The sequence below is a fragment of the Nicotiana tabacum genome, chromosome 3, assembly GCF_000715075.1.
Source record: "Nicotiana tabacum cultivar K326 chromosome 3, ASM71507v2, whole genome shotgun sequence".
Lineage (NCBI taxonomy): Eukaryota > Viridiplantae > Streptophyta > Magnoliopsida > Solanales > Solanaceae > Nicotiana > Nicotiana tabacum.
In genome coordinates this window covers 112,888,464-112,899,023 of record NC_134082.1, presented here as the reverse complement: position 1 = coordinate 112,899,023, position 10,560 = coordinate 112,888,464, and the positions used below count along the sequence as shown (strand labels likewise).

At 36.2% G+C, this 10,560-nt stretch overlaps 1 long non-coding RNA gene across 1 annotated transcript; it reads left to right on the top strand.

Moving 5' to 3' along the window:
- The first annotated feature begins 3,157 nt into the window (after positions 1-3,157).
- On the top strand, positions 3,158-9,936 carry LOC107822724 (uncharacterized). The gene is made up of 3 exons (XR_012707732.1): positions 3,158-3,762; positions 8,080-8,160; positions 8,667-9,936. It is a non-coding gene; the product is annotated as an uncharacterized LOC107822724 (long non-coding RNA).
- The last annotated feature ends 624 nt before the right edge of the window (positions 9,937-10,560 follow it).

The following is a 10,560-nucleotide window of genomic DNA, read 5'->3' as shown; positions in this document are numbered from 1 at the left end:
GTATTCTCAGCCATGACCGGAGGATCCTCCTTGATGAAACGTTGCAAACTCAACGTAGTAAGATAGAAGAGCATCATCATTTGCCAGCGTTTGAAGTCAATACCAGAAAACTTTTCGGGTTTTTCTGCCGGTGCCATAGCATGAGCAGGAGTAGAACGGCTTGACGAGGCAGCAACACTCGTAACAGTAGCACCCGTTCCCGCAACACTTCCATTAGTTTGGTTTTCATTCGTCATATTTCTGTAAAATTGAAAACAATACAGAACTTGTTAAATCAGTGAAGTTTTGATATCTTCAAACTGAATACCAAACCAAACATAGAACACGTAAATATGGTGAAGTTTTTTATATACTTCAAATCCGTACGTTTATTATTCCGGCAAAGTTTTTATGTACTTTAAACAGGACAGAAACAATTATAGGAGTAGAAAGCAACAAGGCTTTAGTCTCCAACAAAGTATATAGAAAACAATTTAATAATCAACACAGAAACGTTAGTAAAATAAAATTCCGTAAGCTTGTGAGCGTAACTGTGTTAAAACAAAAATCAGAAAACTGTTAGAATAATAAAGAAATGTATAAAATAGTAAAGAATCAGAAATATTCCGAGTCCACAATTTTTCTTGTGCGTCCTTAAGGAATTTTAACCCCCTCACACGTTGCCAAGGTAATGGATTAAATCCTCCCAGGATAAAACGGAATAAACCTTCCTGCAACAGTGGCAATACAAACTGTAGGATACCAACGAACTCAAAGAACGGAGCAAAATCACACTTACGAATTTGAGAGAGAGAGACTGCGAATTAGGATGCAGTATATTCAGAAAGAAAGAAGTTCTGGAGTGTTTTTCGTATCAAGAAGATGCAGCCTTGCCTCAGAATTTATAGGCAAATATCAGAAGAGGTGTCTGGAAAGGTGCCTTTTCAGAAAATACGCGGCCTGCCGCGATTCTACCGCGATCGCGGCAGAACCGCGGCCAGAGAGGCTCTCTGAATCTGACTGTCGCGATTCTACCGCGGTCGCGGCAGAACCACAGCCAGCGAGGCCCTCTGAACTTTCAGCAGGGTTCTGGCATAGTTTCAGCAGTGATTTGGCATTTAATTAATTATTAAATAATTAAATAAATTTTGTCCAAAAAATAATCTTATCGATCATTTGACAAATCCGAATCCGAATCCGAAGCCGAAGCCGAAGCCGAAGCCGAGCCGAGCGAGCGACGACGATGGCGCGAGGGTTCATTCTCTTCAACTCCTTTTAAGAGCTAATCTATAAGCACACAAATGTGATTGTCCCTCACCAATGAGGGACAAAGTGCAAGACAAAAGTTCACTTCTTCAAATTTTCATTTTCCCTCCATTTTATTTCCCTTCATTTCCAATTCACACTTCTTCTACTTTAAAGCCCAATGGCTTAAAGTCCAATAGAAACTTATATCCATGTCGTACATGTAAGACTTGTAACCAAGTCTTGTTTTTGGATAAGACTTTATGAAATTCCTATAAGTAGCCACATGGCTTGAATGACTAAGAGTCATTCTTAGCCATTGTGGCTTTGTGCCACGTGGCTTTGGGGTTATTTAATTAACCTTTGTCCGCTTATTAGTTAACTGGGTAATATTCTATTACCCGGTAATTAATTAATTACCCGCATAATTTAAAAATTATTATAATTTACTTAAAATTCTATTTATTTTTAAAATACTTCATATATACTTTATATATTATACTACCATGGTCATATGGTACCTTGAATGGTACTTGTTCACAATTATCGGGTATTATCGCTCGACCCGTATTTTATTCCAAATTGGCCACTTTCAACGAAACTCGTTTTCTTTAATCCGTGTACCACTTTATCCTTCATGACACTTATTTATCGCTTGTTATAAATAGTGTAAATACGTTAACGTCAAGATGATCTCATCCCCGAGTCTACGTCAATTAACTGAAGACGAAACTTTTAACGTACAAAAACGCAAGATGTAACAGCAGGATCCCGCCTGAAGAATAGGGGCAACCTCCAGTTCTTTTTTTAGTTCAAATCAGAAGTAGCACGAGCCCGCCTAAAGAACAAGGTTTTCAAGCTCAAGTCTACCCCAAGTTCAAATTTATTTCAAGTGCAAGCAGCAAGATGCCCGCTTGAAGAATATGGTCAACTTTTAGTTTTCTTCAAGTTCAAGTCAATAGGATGCCCACCTAAAGAATAGAGTTGATTTTTCAGTTTCATGTTGAAGATTCAAGTAGAGGTTCAAGGAAGATTTGATATAAGAAGTAGATAGGATCTTGTATTTTTCTTTCATTTTTGTTGTAATTTTTGCTTTTATTTTTGATGTAATGGCAGGGAACGCGGACCGGAACCTCGAACGGTACCTCACTCGACTCTTCTCTCATATCATCATGCTCCATCACTTCATTCACTTTTGAACTACACGTGACCTGATTCTTTTATAATCTGGGATATGTAGGTTGTCCAAAATCAGGACTCGGTCGCATTATCTTTCTTTTAGTTTTATTCTCTTTTAAATAAGGGTGAGGTCAAAAAATTTGTCTCGTCGTTCTTTGTCTGAAAACTCTTCGTATTTCCAGTCAAAGTGTAGACATGTAATTTTTGACCCTCCCCAAAATTTTATACCATTTAGTGCTTAGATGTTCATTTTAGATTTCATATTGATATTTTAACTATTAGTTCATTTTTAGCTTTATTTTATCATAAAAAAATAAAAACTACAAAAATATTTTTCCTTTTTTTGAGTAGGTGGTGTTCTTGTATAACTATTTTTGGCTTGTCTTACTTTTGATAAAAATTGAAAACCACAAAAAAGAATCACATTTTTAGTACTAGTTTAGTTTTAATTTACAAAAAAAAATTATGAAAATATGTCTTCTTTTAATCTAGTATTTTAACAAATAAGTTGGTTACATTTATTCTAGTTCATTTAATTATTTTAGTCTAAAAATAGTTATCTCCTTTTGGCTTTAATTCTAAAAGAAAAAGAAACAAAAAAAAAGAAGAAGAAGAAACGAACCAATTACATTTTCATTGAGAAAATAATCCACTCTATCCAATTTTGGAATAATTCTTGGTCATCACATTCCCCTCACTTCTGCACACTAAAACACTCATATTTTGGACTCACATGCTTACTTTTATTTTTGAAATTTTCATTCCAGATATTCCTAATTCCACATGCACACAATTTTCCTTTCTTGCCCATAAACAATTTCACACGTCATTTTTCTCTTTTATTTGATCTTATCCATAACATTTTCCTTGCTCCCCAATTAATCCCAGCACATTGGATGCCACTCTTGATAGAATGTTCTCACACCAAACACACATTACATAAAGAGAGAGGAAGACATGAGAGAACGGGGAGAGACGACACAGAACATCGGCTTTTGGACAGAGACAACACCCATTTTAGGATTTGGCTCTCTGTTATTGCTCTCACAGAAAATCAGGCCAAAATACCATAGATGCGACACCAGCCACCACCAGTAGAGCCATTGTAGATCTGTCCCCAAAACTGCCATGGGTCCTCCCTAACAAGCCATTTTCATGGTTGTTTCGCCATTAATTGTTGAGTAACGTCGAGTATTGTTCGAGTGCCCCGGTCGACACTTTTCTGTTCAAGGTCCGATCAGAGGCGTGAATTGATTTTCAATTTAGTGCAAGTTTGCTGTCAATTGTTTTTGCTTTTCGGTGTCATACTCAGAGGCATTCTTAAATCAAATTCTGAAAGAAATTTTGGTTTCAATAAAGGTCCATTTCTCAAACCCATTTTATTTCAGCTTATTACGCTCGTTTGATGAATAGCTCTAATTAATTGTGACTCTTCTGTGTTAGCATGTATTTCCTTTATTTAATTAGTCAGTTGATGTTAATTAACTATTAATTTCCATGATGCTTCTTAATTAGCTTGTTGCCTTGAAATTGTGTAAACAACGGAGGAGTACACCAGGAGATTGGATTGATTACATTGACATGATTTTCTTTATTTTATAGTACATTGGAATTGAAAAAACATCGTAGCTCACAAAGAAGTTATAATGTTAAGAAAATAATTCTAAAATTACAAAGAGAATTTAGGCTAATCTAACTGATCGTGAGCATTAGTTGGGCGTTGAGTGGTATTGAATGAGACAAGAATCCAATTAATTAGAATTAAGTGATTTAGGCTTGATGAATGATGTGAAGCGTTGAAAGAAAAATGAGTATGAAAGGAATGTCTTATTTTATTTTAGTTTATTTTATTGCTTTAATCGCTAGGTGCATGTTAGGCCGACCACGCCCGGGTAGGCAACTTTTAAGATGTTTTCTTTGTTTTTTGGCTTCTAAGGCTAAAGATCGTTTCCTTAGTTATTATCTTATTTAGGGGAATGCCCCATAGATTTTGTATATATTTTTATACGAGGTATGCCCCATAGTGAATGTAATGGGAGGCCGTGACGGACATCGTGGAGGGAGCATAGTACTCTTAGTATTTTTCTCTTATTTTTTTTTTGTATTTAGGTGGGAACGACCTCGAGCCTCTTGTGTGTTTATTTTTCTTTGTGTGTTTTTGCCTCAACTTGAGTTTTCTTTAAATCCAACTAGATTAAGTATGCAACCGTATTAGTTGCGGGACTCGAGGAATGCCTAACACCTCCTCCCGAATCAAATGAACCTCCTTTCTCTGAATCTCTGGTGCAGACTATGTTTTAGAGTCTATATGTGTTTTTAAAAGGAAAAATTATTTTTAAAAAGTTATTTTTAAACCAAATATCAGGTAGCGGCTCTGAAAAATCTTTTTGAACACAATTTTGTCACTTTCAATTTTGAAAACCCTTTTTAAGCTTTACAAATTTTTTTATTTATTTTTAAGAGGGTTAATGAAGTGAAAAAAGGAGTGTGAGAATGCTCAAAGACCCCTTACATGCAAAAATTATTAGAAACCAGGTCACATCATTGATAAATGTTATAAACTACATAGGTATATTCCAAACTTCAAGTTTACAAAAGGGCCTGGCAGTAGGAAACTGCAGCTCATGTTGAAGTGAACTCTCCTGGTCCTCCTGTTAATGTGGTTTCTAATATGGTTTCTGATTCTGTCAAGCCATCTAAGTCTGGTAATGTTTCAATGGTCCCTGGTTTGACACAAGATCAATTCTCCCAAATGATGATGTTACTGCAACAATCCCATTTTTCTGTCGATTCCTGCTCTACTCCCACTCTAATGGCTTCTGCTAACTTTGCTGGTAAGTTGTTATCAGAAAGTATTCCGCTCAAGTCATGCATGCTTTCACAAGTAGATAGTTTTATTTGGGCTATAGACTCTGGAGCTTTTGATCACATGACCTCTTATAAGGATTTACTTTTTAATCTGCAAACACTACCTGTACCTTGTCTAGTTTCTCTTCCAAATGGTTACAAAGTCAAAGTTCATTTAGTAGGATCCTTGACTTTATTTTCAAATTTCACAATTCATCATGTTCTTTATCTTCCTTCCTTTCAATACAATCTTATTTCAATTCATAAGCTGTTAGAACAATATAATGTGATTATTCTGTTTACCAGAACTCTTTGTGCTATACAGGCCCCTTCTCTGAAGATGCCTCTGGTTCTTAGTAAATTGGACCACAGTCTCCATAAACTTTTACTTCCTCCTATTGCTTCTGCCAGTACCACATCCTATTACTCATCTATTGTTACTTCCCCTGTTATTTCCCTTGTTTTTCCCTTATCTGTGTTTTTCCTGAGATACAAGCAAATGTAAAGAATGTAATTGTTGTTGATGCTCATGAAACACATGTAAATACTAATGCAACTCCGAATAATATCAATGAAATGGATGCAGTTTGGCATTATAGGCTTGGGTATTTTCTTTTTTCTAGAATGAAACACATCTCCATGCTTGGGTCACAGTTATCTTCCAAATAGTCTTTTTCTTGTCTAATATGTCCATTAGCTAGACAAACAAGATCACCATTTCCTGATAATAGTATACAAACCACAAAACCTTTTCAGTTAATCATTAACAGTTAGGGTCCATATCACTGACATACCTATACTAGATTTATGACCATTGTTGGTGATTTTTCCAGAGCCACTCGGACCCACCTAATGAGAGCCAAAAGCGATGCTTTTGATCTCTTAAAAGCCTTCATTGCCATAGCCGAAACTCAATTCTAATTGAAAGTTCAAAATGTAAGAAGTGACAATGCTTTAGAATTGGGATCCAACGTTGTTGGATCAAAGTTCTTCTCTAAGAAAGGGGTATTGAATCAGACAACATGGCCTCATACTCCATAATGAAATGGAGTTGTGGAAAGGAAGCACAGACATCTCTTGGAAACTACTAGAGCCCATCCTTTCCAATCTAGCCTCCCTCTTAGATTTTGACGAAACTGCATACTCACAGCCACCTATCTGATAAATAGGTTCCCTTCTAGTGTATTAAAGGACAAGAGTCCCTATGAAATCTTATATAACAAACTCCCCACATACTCAAATCTTAGATCTTTTGGATGCTTATGTTACTCCACTATTCCAAAATCTTATAGGGGCAAACTGCAGCCTAGGGCCATTCCTTGTGTGTTTATTGGTTATCCCTTTGGGAAGAAAGCCTATAAACTGTATGATTTACAGAATAAAGTCTATTTTATCTCCAGAGATATTATATTTCATGAACATATATTTCCTTTTGTTCAATCTGGCTCTACTTCCCTTACTATGTCAAATTTACCATTTTTTGCATGTTTTGGTCACTCTGCTAAGCAGAATTCTTCTTTGTTCCATGACTTCTTCTACCTTGCTCCACCTGTTGCATCTCCTGTCTCTCCTCATCCCTCTAATCCTACTTGTTCCGCTTCTGAAATATATAAGAGCAGATCTCCTACTTCTCCTAATCTCCATTTCTCAGAATCTGAATTCCCCCCTTAAAGAGATCATCTAGACCTCATAGTCCTCCTTCGTATCTACAGAATTATGTCTACAACCTACCAACTCATGGCTCTAGCTCTGCTAATTCAGCTGTTATGTCTACTTCTAGTGAGCATCATGCATTTGAGACTACTACTTATTCTAAGGCAACAGCTATCCCTGAGTGGCAGAATGCTATGAGACTAGAGTTTGAGGCATTGGAGACTAATGGTACTTGGGACATAGTTGAGTTACCCAAGGGCAAGAAGCCAATTGGCTGCAAACGGGTATATAAAATTAAGTACAAAGCTGATGGGAGCATAGAGAGATATAAAGCTAGGCTTGTGGTAAGGGGTGATACACAGGTTGAAGGCATAGACTTTCATGAAACTTTTCACATGTAGTTAAAATGTCTTACTGTTAAAACTTTAATTGTTGTAGCTGTTAAAAGAAATTGGCCACTATTCCAACTAGATGTTAATAATGCTTTCTTGTATGGGGACTTAGATGAAGAAGTTTTTATAAAGCTTCCACCTGGTCTTTCAGTTTCTACTGTATCCTCTACTTCTGCTTCCACTTCTTTAGTCTGTAAACTCAAAAAAAAATTATATGGTTTGAGACAAGCTTCAAGGCAATGGTATACCAAGTTGTCTCAATCTTTGTCTTCTAGAGGCTATGAGCACTCCTTCAATGACTATTCACTCTTTATTAAAGGTTCTGGTGATGTTTTGGTTCTTTTGGTAGTGTATGTTGATGACATTATCATCACTGGGACAAATTTGTGTGAGATTGCTATTGTGAAAATCTTTCTCTATGATCAATTTAAAATTAAGGATTTAGGCCACCTTAATATTTTCTGGGTAATGAAGTGTTGTATTCTGAAGGTGGGGTGTTGCTGCACCAGAAAAAGTTTGTTCATGATCTTCTCAAAGAGTTCCACTCTTATGATTGTTCTTCAGTGGTATCCCCTCTTGATATGCATGACAAGTTGCAGGCTGATCATGGTGATCGCTTGCCTAATCCTGAGACTTATAGTTGCTTAGTGGGTAAACTCAACTTCTTAACCCATATCAGACCTGACATTTGTTTTGCAATGCAACATTTAAACCAATTTATGTAGAAGCATTGCCTTCCTCACATGTAGTAGGAAGTCAATCAGTGTGTTTTGCATTTTACTAGGGGGATGTCTCATAGGCTGGAAGTCAAAGAAGCAATCTGTGGTGTCCTTGTCATCTACTGAAGCTGAATACAGGTCTATGAGTAAGGCCACTGCTGAAATTACTTGGGTTTGCATACTTCTCTCTGATTTTTGGTGTTACCTTTTCTTCTCATGTTTAGGACTGCTTATCGGGCGAATTAGACACTTATTTACTTTTAACGGTTTGGCTTATCGGTTATCGGCTTTTAAATGTATTAATCCGCTAGCTACTCGATAAGATATAAGATGGATTGGTATCGGTTTAGCTCTTATCGGGCGGTTATCGGACGGTTTATCGGCCTAGCATACAAATTCAGAAATCGAAATTACACCAGACATACGTGTCTTTTAAAAAAGCAGAACACATCATTTGAGATTGAAAAAAGCAGAACTAGGTAGATTACATATGAGTCTGCAACAATTAAAGTCACAGTAAATGAAGAAGTGGAAATGAGCTAGGTTGATTATATATCATTTGAGAGTGAAAAAAGCAGAACTAGGTTGATTACATATGAGTCTTCAGCAATTAAAGTCACAGTCTCACATTCTGTATCTTGAATTTCTGTAGCTTCAAAAAAAATGCATACACCAATTCTGTGGGTCCAATTAATAGTAACTGCCCAGTTGATATTTTTTTCTACAACGGACAGCTCTTACCACAGGCGATTCAACCATAGCCAAACCAAGTTCAAGCTCTCAAGAAATCCAATTCTGTAGGAAACAACAACAAGAAATCAGCAGTCAACGACTCAAATCTCAACAACGGTGCTAGCCAACACAATAACGGCCATGCCAAGATCGACAGCACAAGTAAAAAAGAGGCAACTGTAGGTCAATCGTTTGGTCAGAAAATTTTACGTCTTGCGACCCTTGCAGAGACTGTCATGTCACTGAAACAATTCCATCGACAAAATCACAAGCACTAAGATGATGAAACACAAACATAGTTCCACATTCTGTAATCAAAATGTGTTTGGTATGAACTTCCTAAAAAATGACTTACCATGGATAATGTTTTTCAATATTTCATTGAAGAGTGAAAAAAGATATTTTTTAGAACAAATACTTGAAGCCTTGATGGGTTAAATTCGAATTCTTACCAGATATATTAACACTACACGTCCATTACGGAAGGGTCTTTTCCATTGCGGCTAAATCTGAAGAAAACAATTTAAATAATGAGTCGTGCGATAAATATAAGCATATCAACAACACTTATAAACAACAAATATAGTAACAATATTATTACCTTATTCAAGCTGCTCGATTTTATCAAGATCTTCCTCAACACTAATAGGTTGTTTTAATTTTTCATTTTGAAGCCAATCTTGAAGACACACTAGAGCTTGCACCAATTTAGGAGTTAATGAACTCCTAAATGAATCAAGAAGACGTCCTCCCATACTAAATGCACATTCAGATGCCACAGTTGAAATCGGAACAGCTAATACATCACGAGCCATCTCCGCAAGAATAGAAAATCTAGCTGAGTTCAATTTCCACCAAAGAAGAACATCAAATTCTTTAGTGTCATCCTCAGTTTCTTCACTTAAATATTTATCTAACTCTGTTCTAGTATCAACACCTCCACTCCCACTTTTATATTTTTTTATATCTTGCATGAGTGATTCTGAAAGTCCTATATTTTGGGTGCTTGCTTGACTGCCAGAAAGCCCGGAAGTCGAAGTGTCCAATGAAGAACAATCTGAAGATGAAGCAAGCACAACACCTTTTGAGCCGGACTTTACATACTCACTAAATAATGAAGTCATGTACTTCGTCACTTTTGCTTGTATAGTTGCCCCCGGATCTACACCAAACATCTTTACAAGTGCATAGCCAACTGATTCAATCTTGTAACATGGATCCAAAATACATGAGATAAAAATTATCTTGTTCATTTTCTCTGGATCACCCCAATACTTATCAAATTTTTCTTTCATATTCTTTGTCATTTCACTTAAAACTGTATCTTCATTTAATATCAATTGCTTCAAATAAACAGCAATTGCGCAAATTTCAAGAAAATGAATATTCGATGTAACATAACGTGATCCAGATATCTTCAAAGAAAGAAGATAGAAGATTTCAAGAAACTTTGTTATTCTTTTTACATTCTCCCAATCACTACTTAAAAGTTCACCTGTAAGAATTCCAACATCAATATAAGAATGCTCAAGATAATGTCTCAAGCCAATTTCACTAGAAGCATAATGTGAAATGCACTTTCAAATTCAACAGCTCTGCGCAACATCAAGTAGGTGGAATTCCATCTAGTTGGAACATCTAAGCATAAATTTTTTTTTACAATTGAGTTGCTTATCATCAAAACATTCTTGAAACCTCTTCAACCTCGCAGGAGACTGCCTAACATATCTCACTGCATGCCTAACACGTTCAATAGATATCGAAGATTCTTTTAAACCATCCTGGACCATAAGATTCATGATGTGAGCCATACA